The 16,041-nt window shown below is 38.2% G+C and overlaps 1 protein-coding gene across 1 annotated transcript in view; it reads left to right on the plus strand.

Moving 5' to 3' along the window:
* The first annotated feature begins 1,271 nt into the window (after window positions 1–1,271).
* The window catches only part of Arl14epl (ARF like GTPase 14 effector protein like), a 33,861-nt gene continuing 19,091 nt past the window's right edge, over window positions 1,272–16,041 (plus strand). Inside the window, exon 1 of the mRNA XM_071611840.1 lies at window positions 1,272–1,387. The gene's annotated coding sequence lies outside the window, so the exon portion shown is untranslated. The remainder of the gene's footprint in view (window positions 1,388–16,041) is intronic.

Here is a 16,041-nt window from a genome sequence, read left to right on the forward strand (position 1 = left end):
GAATTGAGCTTCTATGAACATTGATGTGGGTATGTCACTATAGTATGCTGATTTTAAGTCCTTTGGATATAAACCAAGGAGTGGGAAAGTTATATCAAATGGTGATTCCATTTTACTTTTTCTGAGGAATCTTCATACTTCTTTCCACAGTGGTTGCACCAATTTGCAGTCTCACCAGAAATGTGTGAGTGTACCTTTTCCCCCATGTCCTCATCGACATTTATTGTTGTTTTTATTGTTGATAATTGCCATTCTGACTGGAGTGAGATGAGTATTTTTGATTTGCATTTCTCTAATTGCTAGAGATGTTGAACATTTTTTCATATATTTGTTGACCGATCATATTTCTTCTTCTGTGAAGTGTCTGTTTAGTCCCTTAACCAATGCACTGATTAGATAATTTGTTTTTTGAGTGTTAAGTTTTTTGAGTTCTTTATATATCCTGGAGATTAATGCTCTATCTTCGGTGCAGATGGCAAAAATTTTCTCCCATTCTATAGGCTTTCTATTAATGTTCTTGATTGTTTCCTTTGCTGTGAAAAAGCTTTTTAGTTTGATTCAATTCCATTTATTGATTTTTTATTTTGCTTCTTGTACTTTAGGGGTCTTGTTAAGGAAGTCAGTTCCTAAGCCAACATAGTGGACATTTGGGCCCATCTTTTCTACTAATAGGTGCAAAGCCTCTGTTCTAATGCCTAAGTCTTTGATGCACTTCAAGTTGAATTTTGTGCGGGGTGAGAGATAGGGGTTTAATTTCATTTTATTACATATGGATTTGCAGTTTTCCCAGCACCATTTGTTGAAGAGGCTATCTTTTCTCCAATGTATGTTTTCGGCACTTTTGTCTAGTATGAGATTTCTGTATTTATGTGGGTTTGTCTTTGTGTCTTTTGTTCTGTATCATTGGTCTACAAGTCTGTTTCGGTGCCAATACCATGCCATTTTCATTACCATATCTCTATAGCATAGTCTAGGTTTGGTATTGTGATGCCTCCTTGTTGAGGGCCACAGCTGAGTCAGGATGACATAGCATATTGCCAGAAGGGAGTGGTTGAAAGGTGACACCAGCGAGCCATTGAGATGATAATGGTTAGTTAAGCTGTGTATTCAGTTGTATATTAGACCTTTGCTGTCAGGAAATAGGGCGGCTCTTGTTGCCTGGGGCACCGCCTGCTACTTTGGAGTTCCTGTTGAGTTCTCCCAGGGTTCCAAGAGTTGGGGCGGAGCCCGGTGGAGAGCTGGGAGAGTTCCAGTGGGTACGTGGTGTGCCTAGGAGGGCCACGTGCTTGGCATTCTGGGGAGTTCAGAAAATAAAGTTTGTTCCTGCTCCAGTGGCTCCTGATTTGTGCCCAGCCAGACTGCGGCACCTCCTGCTCCACTTTTCATGGTAAGGATTGCTTTGGCTATTCTGGGAATAAGATATGGTCTATTTTATAGAAGGATTTATGTGCTGCTGAGAAGAAAGAATACAATCATTGATATATGAAATATATATATATATATATATATATATATATATATATATATATATATTCTAAAATATTGATTGTATTATTGAGTTCTATAGTTTTTTGGGGTTTTTTTTCTTAGTTTTTGTTTGAAGGATCTATCCAGTTGTGAGAGAGGTATGTTAAAGTCATCCAGCATTATTGTATTTATTGGTCTATTTATTCTTGAAATTGAGAAGGGTTTGTTTGATGCATGTAGATGCTCCATTGTTTGGAGCATATGTATTTATGATTGTTATGTCTTGTTGATATATAATTCCCTTAAGCAGTATGAAATGTCCTTCTTTGTCTATTCTAATTAACTTTGGCTTCATGTCCACTTTATCTGATATGAGGATAGCAATTCTTGCTTGTTTACATGATCTGAGAGAGTGATATGTTTTTTCCAATCCTTTCACCTTCACTCTGCAGATGTCTTTTTCAATGATGTTTGTCTCCTGGAGAAAGCATATTGTTGTTGTTGTTTTAATCCTATCTGTCAGTCTATGTCTTTTGATTGATGAGGTTAAGCTGTTTATATTCAAGGTTATTATTGAGATATGATTTGTATTACCAGTCATTTTGGTTTATATATGGTTTTAATTTGAATAAGTTTCTCCTTTGACTATTTATTTAGCATAGTTCTTCTCTTTGCTAGTTTTCACTTTTTGTTTGTTTGTTTCATCTTCATGGAATATTTTGCTGAGAATGTTTGGTACTGTTGTATCGGCCACGCAGAAGATTAACTGTTCCGTCACTCAGGGAAATTCTCAGGGAGTTAGAAATAAAACACAGATACACAATTTACCTTTAAACCAACTCCGGGATGGCTCCTCTTGCTCTCTGTCTCAAGCTCCCCAGGGGGGAAGCGAGGATCTACCGGAGAGGCTAGCGAGAGTGAGCCAGCATGCTTAGGAGTGGGCTTTTATTGGGGAACTCTAAATTCTGGGGAAAATCCTGTCCAATGAAGGTCAAGGGGAGCAGGGTTACAAGGACAGGTGAGGTGATTGGGTCCCTGGGGTTGTGGAGAGATATGTCTCTAATCGAAAATACTGTCCCTCCAACCCAAGAAGGGCGTGGCAGTCTAGCGGCATGGCTGCTGCTTGACACTTCATCACCCATTGGGGAGTGACTCAGTCACATTCAAGGTTGGTCTCCCACACTGTTGGCTTTCTAGCTGTGAATTCTTTTAACTTTTGTTTATCATGGAAGGTTTTATTTTATCTTCAAATATAAAGCTTAATTTGGCTAGGTATAGTATTTCTGGTTGGTATCCATTTTCTTTTGGAGCTCAGTGTGTATTATTCCACAGATTCTAGCTTTGAGAGTCTAGATTGAGAAATCAGCTGAGATCCAAATTGATTTCCCTCTAAATGTAATCTGACATTTTCCACTGGCAGCCTTTAAAATTCTATCCTTATTCTGAATGTTGGACATTTTTATAATAATGTGACTTGGTGTGGGTCTGTTGTGATTTTTGTATATTTGCGGTTCTGTAAGCCTCTTGTATTTGATTTTCCATTTCATTCTTTAGGTTTGGAAATTTTTTCTGATATTATTTCATTGAAAAAATAGTGTGTTCCTTTATTTTATATCTCTACATTGGGCAGCACTTTTTATCTCGGGTTTTTCTGTACCAAAACTATTCTACCTCCCCCTGTCTGTGCTGAATCTGCACTGTTGGTGCCTGTGGGCCTCTGGGTTAACTCCAATGTATTATTTCTTCTTTGTTTATTGTATCCAAATTTCTAAGTCCCTAAGGCACTTTAAATGTCCAATATTAAATTTTAGTGAAATCCTACTTTTATATCCACCTTGCTGAGAAGCTGTACACCCAATACTTTTGGTCCCAGGCCACAGTATATCTTGGAATGCAGCTTTCCTCTACTCTGCCATCTTCCATCTCTCAATTAGTACATTTTTACTTAAAGGTTTTCGAAAATTTTATTTAAGTTTAAAGTATTTAAACTCCAACATTACTAAAATTTGAAATGTCACTGAGATATTTGGGGGAAAGCTTTAAATGTACCTGGATGAATGTAACCTTGAAGTTGCTATGACAAAAGATTGACTTTTTCCATGTTACAGGAGTGACTAAATAATATATCACATAACTAGTGATAATAATAACATCACACTAACTAGTGATAAATTCATATATTATTCATATCAGATATATATCTATATATTTTAAGTGTTTCCATTTTGACTTAATGGATGCAAACATAAAAATTTTCTTCTAAAAATAGACTAACAGCTCTTTAAACTACTTTCTTCTTTGGAGAAAATCTGACTAGATGAGTAAATGTCTTTGTCTTGATTGCTATGACATGACTTCAAAATTCTAAATCAAATTTAGAGACACAGAATTAAACATACAGAAATTTCTCTTATACTTTATTAGAAAATTGATGTCCTTAGGTTAGGATTTTCAAGATAATAAATTGAAAGCTTTTTAATAGACTTTCTTACATATGCTATGTACTTATAGTATAAATTTTTCTTTTCTTTTTTTTTTTTCTTTTATTTTGTGAAAAATTTTACTTTGTGAAACTGGGCATGGGCATGGTACTGCATGTTTGTAATCTAGCAACTTCAAAGGCTGAGGCAGGAGGCTCTCAAGTTTGAGGCCAGCTTCAGCAACTTAGCCAGACCTTATTCGAAAATAAAAAATAACTGGTAATATAGCTCAGAGACAAAGTGTCTATGAATTCCATCTTCAGTATTGCCCCCACCCCCCCAAAATTTTATTTTGTGAAAAAGGTACTTCGCATGTGTACATAATAGAGGACATATGTGTGTACAAATATGTGTGTGAACACCTTCCTGTCCTGGGTTGAACTTACAAAGCTTGTTCTTTACTTTCTGTAACATACAATGCCAAGCAGAATGAGAATGTCACCATATCTGCCTCCAGCCTGCTGAAAGTGTCCTATTTAGATAACTTACAAGTCCTGGACCCTGGAAGCTCATAAATACATAAAAAGGGGCTCTAAGCATGGGGTCTGAAGGACTTCTGGGTTTTCTACCCCGGTGCAGTGATCACCCTATCACTTAGAAATGGCCACCAATTTTACCATATCTTATGAGAGATCAGAACAGGTGGTCCATCCCATCAGTTCCCACAGCAGGAGCCGTACTGGATGATGCCAGGCATCTCAGGCCTCATTTAGGACAGTGTCCTAAGAGTGCCCCACAATGAAATGTAAACATCATGCCTTCCCGCAACTGTTTCTTTGACTTATCAATAGTGAGCAGGAGACATTCTTAATGGTGATGTCAGGATGTTTGAACGCCTGTGAATGGCAGACAGGTGAGGATACTAGCCCAAGAATTAAATATTTCATCAGGTTAGTGTTCTTCTTCATCACTCCCCCCTAATACATACCCCAATTTTAGAGAAGATATCATCTTATAAAGAAATTCAGAGAGAAGCCATGACCTACCCAATTAGAAGAAGGGTAATTCCGTAGAGAAGTGTTCAGTAGGAGAGGCACTCCCTGTGTGAGCCCCTGTGGGACATCCTGGGCTGTGGGCCATGTCCACTTTGCCTCAGTTTCAGAAAGTCCCATCAGGTGAGGTGTCCATTAGGGTCAGTCGGGAAAACAAACCAGGTTAGTTTTATTGTTGTTCTTGTTTATTTATTTTAACAAAGAGATTTTAATGTTAGGGATCTGTTAAGCAAGGAAGTGAAAAAGCAAAAGAAGAATCCTAAATTATAGTTCAGAAAGTAGTTTTCACCCGTATGACTGGAGAATAATGGGCAATGACTAGAGTAATTAGAATATGGACATTTGTGTAAGGGAGTAGAAGATTTTCTCATTTGTTTGATTTTACCCAGATATCTTTATTCCAAACATCTCTCCCTCCCAACCAATGCCCCAGTTCTCACATTAGGAATTTGGCAAAGCTGTGAATTCATCATGCATTGTAATGATACTTCCTGAAGAGCAGCTACAAGAACGTAGGGATTCTTTTAGACTAATTTATTGTCTTAGAAGTCCTCTCGTTCTCTAATCAAGTCTTAGGTCATTTTGTGTTGCTATAACATATGTCTGAGATTGGGTATTCTTTTAAAGAAAAGAGGTTTATTTAGCTTACAGTTTTAGAGGTACAGAGTCCAAGATTAGGGACCCCAACCATCAGCCTCTGATGAGTGCCTTTGACTATCTCAAAACGTGGTAGATTACAGGGCTGGGGATATAGCTCAGTCAGTAGAGTGCTTGCCTCTCATGCACAAGGCCCTGGGTTCAATCCCCAGCACCTCATACACACACACACACACACACACACACACACAAAGGTAGATTACAGGTGATATGATGTCGGGGGAGGAGAGAGAAACAAAGAAGGAAGGAAAAAGAGAATGAACCAAGAAAGCTGAACTAATAACCCACTCTTGTGATAATGATCCTGTTCTGTGAGATCTAACTCTCCCACTTGATGAGATGGGCATTAATCCCCAGTGACCTAATTACCTTTCACTAGGCTCCACTTTTCAACATCCCCAGTCTGGGGACCAAATTTGCAGCACATAAAACTTTTGTGGACAAACCATATCCAAAGCAAAGCACACCATGTTCTGAGCTGGCCATTTTTGTCCTGTGAGCACTTCCGTTTACTCATAAATATCATCGCATCCCACAGTTCTTCCAGGGAGAGTGGTTATGTAGCACCACTTGTTCCTGAAGGCACATTGCTTCAGTAGGTACAGTTGGCCCATTGAATCAAGGGTTCAACTGTGCCTTTAAACAACTGAGGATCAGTTTTGGAAAAATTGTATCTGTATTTGACAAGTCAGACTTTTTCCCTTATCATTTCCTAAGCCTTACAACTATTGTGTTTACCCAGAATTTATAACATACTAGGTATTATAAGTAATCTAGAGACAATTTAAAGTATGTGGGTGTGCCTAGGTCATATGCAAATACTGAGCCATTTTACATAATAAATTTGAACATCTGAAGAATTTGGTATCCAGGGGTTCCTGGAAGCCATCCCCTACAGATACTGTGGATGACTATATATCAACCACAGGCAGTCACTGACCAATCATGATGGCACTAGGAGGCAGGATATGTTCAAAACTAAAGGAATGACCAAGCCTGCCGCAGTCTGGCTGCGCACACAATCATGAGCCACCACACAGCTTGTAGATTCAAACAGCAACTCTTTATTCCTGAACTCACACCAGCCGTGTCTACAATCACGTTCTGGGGAAATCCACGTTCTCTGCCCAAATCCACCCCCACTGGGCTTCTGTCTCCCAAAAAATACTGTCTGAATCCCGTGAGAACTCAAGGGGAACTCAGGCCGCAGGATACGCCCTATTCCCAGCAGGCATAATCTTAAACCTGGAACCTAAACCGGGAACGCCCTAAACCCGGATTATAAACTGGGAACACCCTAAACCCCGTCCACCCTGGTCCTTGAGCAAGGTCACCTACATGCAATGTCACTGAAAAATGTCCTATTTCCACGAGTCCTTCCACTAAGCAACATGGGGTACGCTGGCAAGGAAATTGTCATACCTACTTGGCTAATGGCTCCCAGCATCTCCCCCCTTCTGATTAATTAAACAACAAGCAATGTGGCTTAAGGACCATGCCTGGTAGGTTGTCCAATTCAACATATGGTTCTTACCCGTCATTGGAAAACTGACCTTTAGGCGTCAGCCTCCTGTCTTAGGTTGATACCACTGCAATTGGATCATACCCGTCACTGACTACCGGTCCAGCATATAGACATTGGCCTCCAAATTTTAGACCATCACTAGCAGAAGGGAGGAGGATACAGAAATGCCACGACACCAAGCCAATTGACGGCTCCTTGGGAAAAATTGCATCACTGGTGACACCATCAGCAAAGATATGCCAGCACTACCACAATTAACATGGGGTGCGCTGGCAAGGAAATAAAAATTGCATCACTGGTTAATCACTGTCGCAGATGTAAGAATGGCCAAGCTGGAGTTCTGGATATCAGCTGTTATGGATTTGAGTCAAATCATCTTCTTTTCGATCTGTAGAAATTGTTTTAGTTAATCGTCTGGAATCCAAATCGGCTGCTGTTCTCCCTGTGGAAACACACAAACAAAACCCCGACTCCAGACAATCACTGGGTCAGGACCTTTCCATTGTCCTGTTAGAATATCTTTCCAAAGTACCTTAGGCTTATGTACATTTTTTGGATACATATGCCTTTCCACAGCACTAAGTCCTGATGAATCCAAATTTAAAAAGTTTAGAGTAAAAAGCGTTATTTTAAGTTTATCTTTGGGGGATATATACCCCCTTCCAGTTCTCTCTTTTTGCTTTAATAAGTATGTTTTAATAGTTTGATGAGCTCTTTCAACTATGCCTTGTCCCTGTGGATTGTATGGGATTCCTGTTATATGAGTAATACCAAATGATGAGCAAAATTGTTTAAAAGAGGTAGAGGTATAGCCAGGACCATTATCGGTTTTTAACTGTTTAGGAACGCCCACAGTGGCAAAATTTTATAAGCAATGAGCTATAACATCTTCAGTTTTTTCTCTGGCATGAAGGGAGCCCATCAAAAATCCAGAAGAAGTATCAACTGTAACGTGTAAATATTTTAATTTTCCAAATTCTGGCAAGTGTGTGACGTCCATCTGCCAAATATGGTTAGGTATCAGTCCTCTAGGATTGACTCCAAGATTAACTTGTGGTAAAAATGTCACACAATTTTGACATTGTTTTATTATATGTCTGGCTTGTTCCTTAGTTATTTTTAAACGCTTTTGTAAAGTATTAGCATTAACATGAAACCTTTTATGAAAATTTGTAGCTTCTTCTAGTGTAGAGAAAATATGTATGTCATGTGTAGTTTTATCTGCTAAATCATTGCCTAAACTAAGGGCTCCAGGCAATCCTGTATGTGCCCTAATATGTCCTATAAAGAATGGATCTTTTCTGTCCCAGATTAGACTTTGTATAGTGGAAAACAAAGAGAAAGCAGTAGAAGAAGGGGAAATCCTACCAGCATCTTCAAGAGATACTATAGCATTAACTACATACTGACTATCAGAAAATAAATTAAATACAGAATCTTTAAACAACACAAAAGCTTGTAAAACTGCATTAAGCTCTACCTTTTGAGCTGATTGTTTGGGTACTAAAAATGTAAAAGTTTGATCAGGGATAACTACTGCTGCTGTACCATTATTTGACCCATCAGTGAATATATTTGGAGCATTCATGATAGGTGTTTTTCTTGTCATTTTAGGAAAAACTACAGGATGCTTAGACCAAAAAGACAACAAAGGATTAGATGGTAAATGATTATCAAATGAAACATTAGATTTACACATGATTATTGCCCAAGTATTTAACTCATTAGCTAACTCATCAATTTGATCCATAGTATATGGAGTAATAATTTTATTGGGAGAAATTCCAAACACTCCCTTCGCTGCTTTTATTCCTTTGAGTATTAATTGTCCTACAGCCTCAGGATACCTAGTAAGAATAGTGTTAGGAGAATAAGATAAATGTTTCCACAATAATGGACCTTCTTGCCAAAATACTCCTGTAGGAATATTTTTTGTTGGTAGTACAATAAATAATAAAGGCAAACTTATATCAATTCTATCCAAATGTATATTTTCCTTATATTTTTCAATAATTTTTAATGCCTTTCTTGCTTTAGGAGTTAACATTCAGGGTGAATTTGGATCTGATGGACCTTTTAGAATATTAAATAAAGGTCCCAACTCTCCTGTTGGTATGCCTAGATAAGGCCTTATCCAATTTATGTCTCCCAATAACTTTTGAAAGTCGTTAAGTGATTTGAGTTGATCTACTCGTATTTGAATTTTTGGTGGACGGACCATGGTTGAGGATAATAGAACTACTAAATAATTAATTGGAAAATTTAATTGTACTTTATTGCTATCTCTAGATTATAATTTTTTAATAAGTTTGTAAGTGTGGCATAACATTCCAGCAATGTGTTTTTAACTTTGTGTGCTAACAATACATCATCCATATAGTGAAATATTTGTAGTTCAGGATTTTGATTTCTAAGTGGCTGGATTGCTTTGTTAACATATATTTGACACATAGTTGGACTGTTAGCCATCCCTTGAGGGAGTACTTTCCATTCATATCTCTGATCAGGACCTTCATGATTTAATGCAGGGATAGTAAATGCAAAACGTGGACTATCCTCGGGATGAATTGGAATTGAAAAAAAACAATCTTTAATATCTATAGCTAAAACATACCAGGTTTTTGGCAAGGCAGACAATTGAGGAATCCCTGATTGAGCAGGTCCCATAATAACCATCTCATTATTAATGGCTCTTAAATCTTGCAATAATCTCCATTTACCAGATTTCTTTTTGATGACAAAAATGGGAGTATTATGGGGAGATATGGAATGTTGTATATGTCCTTCCGCTAATTGTTGTTTGACCAGATCATGGGCTACTTGTATCTTTTCTTTAGTCAGGGGCCACTGAGGAACCCACACTGGTCTTTCTGATTTCCAAGTAATTTTGATTGTCTCAGTGGCCCTTTCTGAAAATCCAACCCATGTCTGTCTGTTCCTTGATCTATTTGTATTGGTGCTGCTATACCTTGCCCTTGTTTTCCTAATCTTTTTTCTTTCCTAAAGCCTTTTCTAGCCCTAGTAGTGGGCACATTAGAATTGATGTTATTTGTTAACGTCAAACCTAATTGATCTAGGACATCTCGTCCCCATAAATTTATAGGAAGATGATCCAATACATATGGCTGTATAGTTCCTTCACATCCTTCAGGATCCTTCCAATCTAATATCATAGAACTTCTATGGGGATTAGTCGCCACTCCTAGGCCTCGAAGCGTTTGAGTGGCTTGTTGTAATGGCCAATGTTTTGGCCATTCTTGACGAGATATGATGCTAAGGTCAGCTCCTGTGTCCAGTAGCCCATTAAACTCATGACCTTGAATATTTAGTTTTAGCATTGGGCGAGAATCTAAATTTAAAGACAACATACCCCAATCTACACCTGTGGAGCCTAATCCCCTGGAACCTCTTTCTACACTATGACTAGGAAATTTATTATGTAGGCTGGGTATTATTAACAACTGTGCTATTCTATCTCCAGGTGAAATTACTGATATACCTCTTGGAGAGCTAGCTATAATTTTTATTTCACCTACATAATCGGGATCACTAATGGCTCCCAGCACAAGCCTAAACTCAAAACCCATTCTTGAGAAACTATTTCCTGGGATTATCTATTATCATTTAGGATCCAATAAGGAAATCAGAAACCTGATTGGCTTTATTTGTTTATTTATTTTGACTGAGAGGATTTAATATAAGGATTAAATCCTTATTACTTGCAGGGCAGGGGCAACAGGGAGGAGGTGGGTTTCAACCTGGAAGTTAGCATGGTTGTCTCATTAATATGAATATAATCTAGGAATATGTTTAGATTTTTCACAAAACTATTCATAAAGCAGCCCTGAGGCTCAGCAGGGCTGGGATCTAGACCCTGAGGGAGGGGGTTGGCTTTGCTGGTGCTGGAAACTCCAAGGAGGACGCCTTGCAGTGAACTCAGACCTCTGGGGAGGAGGCTCTGGCTATCAGGCTGGCGACTCTGTGTGAGACACACTCAACCGGGTCAGGGAGGTCGAGGGGAAAATCTTGGGAGCTGGAATCCAACCGCTCAGGCAAGAAGGAAAATTCATTGCCCTGGTGATACTGATAGAAGCCAGATGCAAACAGAAAGGAGCAGGCCAGCCCCTTCTGCCTCCTCCAGCCCTTAGAGCCCCTCAGTGTCCCCTGTTGGCCAAGCAGGCAAAAACAAACTGGTTTGCAGAGTCTCAGTCCTAAGATCAGAAAGTGGAGAATAAAAAGGTGGATTTAGAACAGAGAGAGAATAGCTTAATATGCAACTCAGGTCAGTATAATTGTTCTGATTGTAACACACTGGCAAACAGAAGCTTAAGGTCACAGTGCTAGCAGAGGCAGGAGCAGAATTTAAGACTACTGTGAAACCCCATTTACTTTTTTTTTCTTTATCTGTTAAGACACGGTTAAGGTGGTATTGCATGTCAAGAAGGCTTCTCTGAAAGTTTTTAACCCACACACATGAGAAATATAGGGTGTCAAGGAGGAAGCTCCAGGATGCAACAGGCATTTCTCCTGAGAAAACATTCCGAGAATAATTTTTATAAGACTAAATTTGGACTTGTATTAAAAAGAAACTTTAAGTAAAGAAATTTAAATAGTTGTTTCATTTACATTCAAACATTGCTAACCATATTTTTATGAGATTTCAAAGTTCTAAAATGACCAGCTTTAGACTATCAAATGACTATCTGGTGTGTTTCCTACTTGCATTCAAAAATTTGAGTCTATAAAGGAAGTATTGTCTAAGGATATTTAGTTGATCTAAGTAAACTTTGTTAATATGAATATAATCTACGAATATGTTTAGATTATTCACAAAGCTATCTGTAAATGAAATGCTGAGTTTCATGTGGTTTCTATAAACAATATATGACCATAAAATGGATTTAAGTGAGTCCAAGGTTACAAAATTAGAAACTTAATACTCTATAAACTCTAATTTCAAATGTCAGATTTGTGAAAAACATTAGCATTAAATTTATGGATACATTTCAAATGTCCTTGTTGGTGGTTTTCTTTAAAAGCAATTAATGTTTTTTTTGTGTGTTTTTTTTTTTTTTGCTGTTTATGTGTTTTCTATTTTTAATATGCAATCTCTCTCCTTTGAACTTCCCTTTTTTAACATTAAAACGATAGTTTTGCTCTGCATTAGTGGTTTTCTCCAGGGACCTTTTGGAAGTATTTTTGGAGTCTGTAAATGTATAGTCAATTCTTAATTATATCTGCCACTGAAAGGGCAGGTCTGGGCTGGAACAGACAAGTCCTCATGTGGCTCTTGTACTCCATGCCTCAGTTCAGTTAAGATAGCTACATTTTTTGCTGGGTTTCAGGTGCTGATGTGTTTTTAGAGAAATGTCTTTGTTTAACAGTGTTTGAGAACTCAGTGGACTACGTGGTCTTCGAGACCCTTTCTAGATTCAGTGCCATATGAACATGCAACTTATTCCTGCCTCAGCAATTTCCTATGCAGACCATCCTGCTCTGCAGCCTCTGTAGGTCTCACAGAGCCCCTTACTTGCCTCTGAAATGACTCCTCTTTGACTGAAGAAGAGGTAGATGAATCATACTTATTGTAGATGATAATCTCCATTTTGGCTGATCTCTGGTTACACAGAAACGTGCTCTTCCTATTAGAAGTTCATTGGACTAGACATGGGGGATGGAAGAGAAGAGGGAAATAATAGGAAAGACAGCAGAATGAGTTGGACATATCTTTTCTATCCTCATATATAAATATATGATCTATGTAACTCTACATAATGTACAACCACAATAATGGGATCCTAATTGGAAAAAGTGATACTTATCCTATGCATGTATAATATTTCAAAATATACTCTACTCTCATGTAAAAAAAGAACGCTTGAAATAAGGTTCTTTATTTTTTTTTTCATTGGGGTTTTTGCACCATCTGCTGGACATATTTATTCTGCACATACAAGACAGCTGCACTGTGCATTAGTCACAGAAGCATGTTTTAAGATATTTAAAAATTGTGAAATATATGCTTATTATAGGAAATGGGTAAACATAGAAAACAGAAAGTATAAAACAAAAACTCAGAGATATCTACTACTAAGATCTAACAGTATTTCCTAACACACAGGAATAGGTTTTCATTTGTGTTTAAATACAAATTTGAGATCAGCGCTACATTCAGGTTATGGCAACAGGAGGAACATGGGACACATTTCAGATGAAGTTCATGGAGTGGGGCTGCTCTCTGTCCCTTTTGTGTTGTTCCTTCGGGCTTCCTTTGCCTTTCATGTATAGCAGAAGCTTTACATTCCAATTTAAGAGGCGAAGGTGAAGGAGAGGTAGGGGTAGCAGAGTGGGTTAGGTTGTGGAAAACCTACGTACATGCTCAGACTCACAGAAAACTGATCACTAAGTTACTGTATTCCCAGTGAAAAAAATGTGTCACTGATCCTTTTTATTGGTGGATATGCACAAGCACGAGCTTGCTAGGTGCTGTGGTGCTCACCTTAAATGATATTAGTATCCTGCCTGGAAGTGATATATTTCTGGTGGGGAAATCAAAAAATGTAAAGAAGTGCAATTGTCCCTTTTTATCATAGAATATGTTCCATGACCCCTGGTGGATGCCTGAAATCTCCAAAAGTACCAAACCCTATACGTTACTTGAACACAAGCATTGTGATACCATGACAATTGACCCGATAACTGAGATGGCTATGCAGCATGGATATGCTGGACAGAAGGGTGATTCGTGTCCTGAGCAAGAGGGAGCACAATGGCACAAGATCTTATCACACTCCTCAAAAAGGTGTAAGATTTAAAACTTATAAATTGTTTATTTCTGGAATTTCCATTTAATATCTTTAGACTCTGGTTGACCCAGGGTAACTGAAACTGGAAAGAGAAACCTCAGATAAGGGGAAGTTTATCTGTAAACTCTAAACAAGCTTAGAAACATAGAAGCAGGGTGCTTATTCTAAGTGGGCAGGTGATGGGGAGGGTTTCATAGTGACGATTCTAGACATGCACTGTGAGGAGAGTGTACCTGGGTGCTGGAGGTGAACACATTCTGGCAGTTAGTGTCAGGTTAATGGACGTGGGCAGTGAACGAGAGGCTGGGAAAGTAGCATTAGGTCATGTCATAGAAGGCCCGAAAAATGCTGAGGATCGCAAAGTACCTCAAAGGTTGTGGTGGAGGAAAATGGCACAGAGAAATATGAATTTTAAGGAGGATAACTAATGGTAGCAATATGTGAAGATATGAATAGCTGAAGGAAGAGAAACCAGGTTAGGGTTAGAAGTTGGCCTCATAAATATGGAGGGTGTGAAGCAGATGAAAATTCAGTGCACCTGAGAAAACAGCACAATCTGAAAAACACCGTCTATGAATAATTACTTCTAAATAAAGTGGAAATTGGCACCAGCCATGAAAGAAATCTGAGCGCAAACATATGGGTCTGTGGATCATTAACAAAATGCAGAACCTTCCAAAATTAACTAGCACACCCTGCAAGGCCAAACCTGCAAACTTACTTGGAATTGCAAACCCCAGACAGGCTTTCCATGGGACCCTTGGGCTGACAGACTTCATGGGGTACAGAGGAAATGGAGCAGAATGAGGAAGCATATGGATAACCCAACCTCCTGTTATGGTGGCAGGGTGAGAACCAGTAGCAATCAACTATGAAGCTGCTGGTATTGATCAATCAAGAGGACTCAGACACCCAGATTCAACCATGCACCCATAGGGAGAATGAATCACAGGTTGAGACTTATGTCCTGAACAGGGGTTGGTGGGAAATCCTAAATTCAACCCACCTAACTGCTCACTCTCTCCAGCTCATTCACCCCCAGCCCCAGGCCTGCCTCTCCTCCTCCTCCAACAAGAACCTGTTCCGGTAAGAATGGGCTCCTTGCAAAGATCACAGATGATCTGAAAGGACCAGAATGGCCCTCTTCAAAATAGTGGGGAAAACAAAGAGAAGAACATGTGGAAGAACAAAAATACCATAAAGCAGAAGGGAATATTGAAAAAACTTCTCCACGGAATGAAAACATTGAGAAAACATTTCTTCTTTGAAAGCAAGAGGTAAAATCAATAACAGAGATATGATAAAAGGAGAGAGGATTAAAAGTAAGCTGGGCTGGCAGAGGCAGGACCTAATAATATATCTTTTATCCTTAAATGCTTACATTAGTGGGGGGAAAGGAATGCAAACTAAGGAGCTAAGCCTATATTTTTAAGACAGCAGAACATACCCCAATATATAAAATCTGCTGAAAATTATGAGAAACATAATATGCAGAAAAACAAAACTAAAAGTTCTTTAATGAGAAAGCTCTAAGAGAGAAGGCACAAATAAACAATTATGAATAAAAAAAGGTAACTATAGATACTACAGACTTAGATGACAGCACAATGATATGATGGGTGAATTCATGCTAATAAGTTTGGACACTTTGGAGAAATATTTAAATTCCTAGAAAAAAAAAATGTAATCTACCAAAACTTTCTCACAAAGAAAAAAATTAAATCCTCTACATTCTCAGATGTTTCTGATCAATAAAGTGTATAGATCTTTCTTTTTGCAAATAAATATATTTCCACAATAACAATTCACCACAATATCATTCTAGTGGTAATATCATACTGTATTATTTTGTTTGATAAAATGGTACCTAAATGCTGACTCTCAACAATTCTACAACCTAGTAATTAATACAATATTTGTTCTTGTATTTGCGTGTGCGTATCTTTATGAAGATCTTCATCTTTCCTCAGAACAAATTCCACAAAGAGGAATTGCTGTGTCAAAGAAGATACCTATTTTAAAGCTTTAGTTATGTAACAAATGGATGTAGTTTTCATTAAAGGAGTGACAGAAGGCATTCCTGGAAGAGAGAGTAAAAGGAGCAAATCTGGGTA

This window comes from Marmota flaviventris, chromosome 5 (genome assembly GCF_047511675.1).
Source record: "Marmota flaviventris isolate mMarFla1 chromosome 5, mMarFla1.hap1, whole genome shotgun sequence".
NCBI lineage: Eukaryota > Metazoa > Chordata > Mammalia > Rodentia > Sciuridae > Marmota > Marmota flaviventris.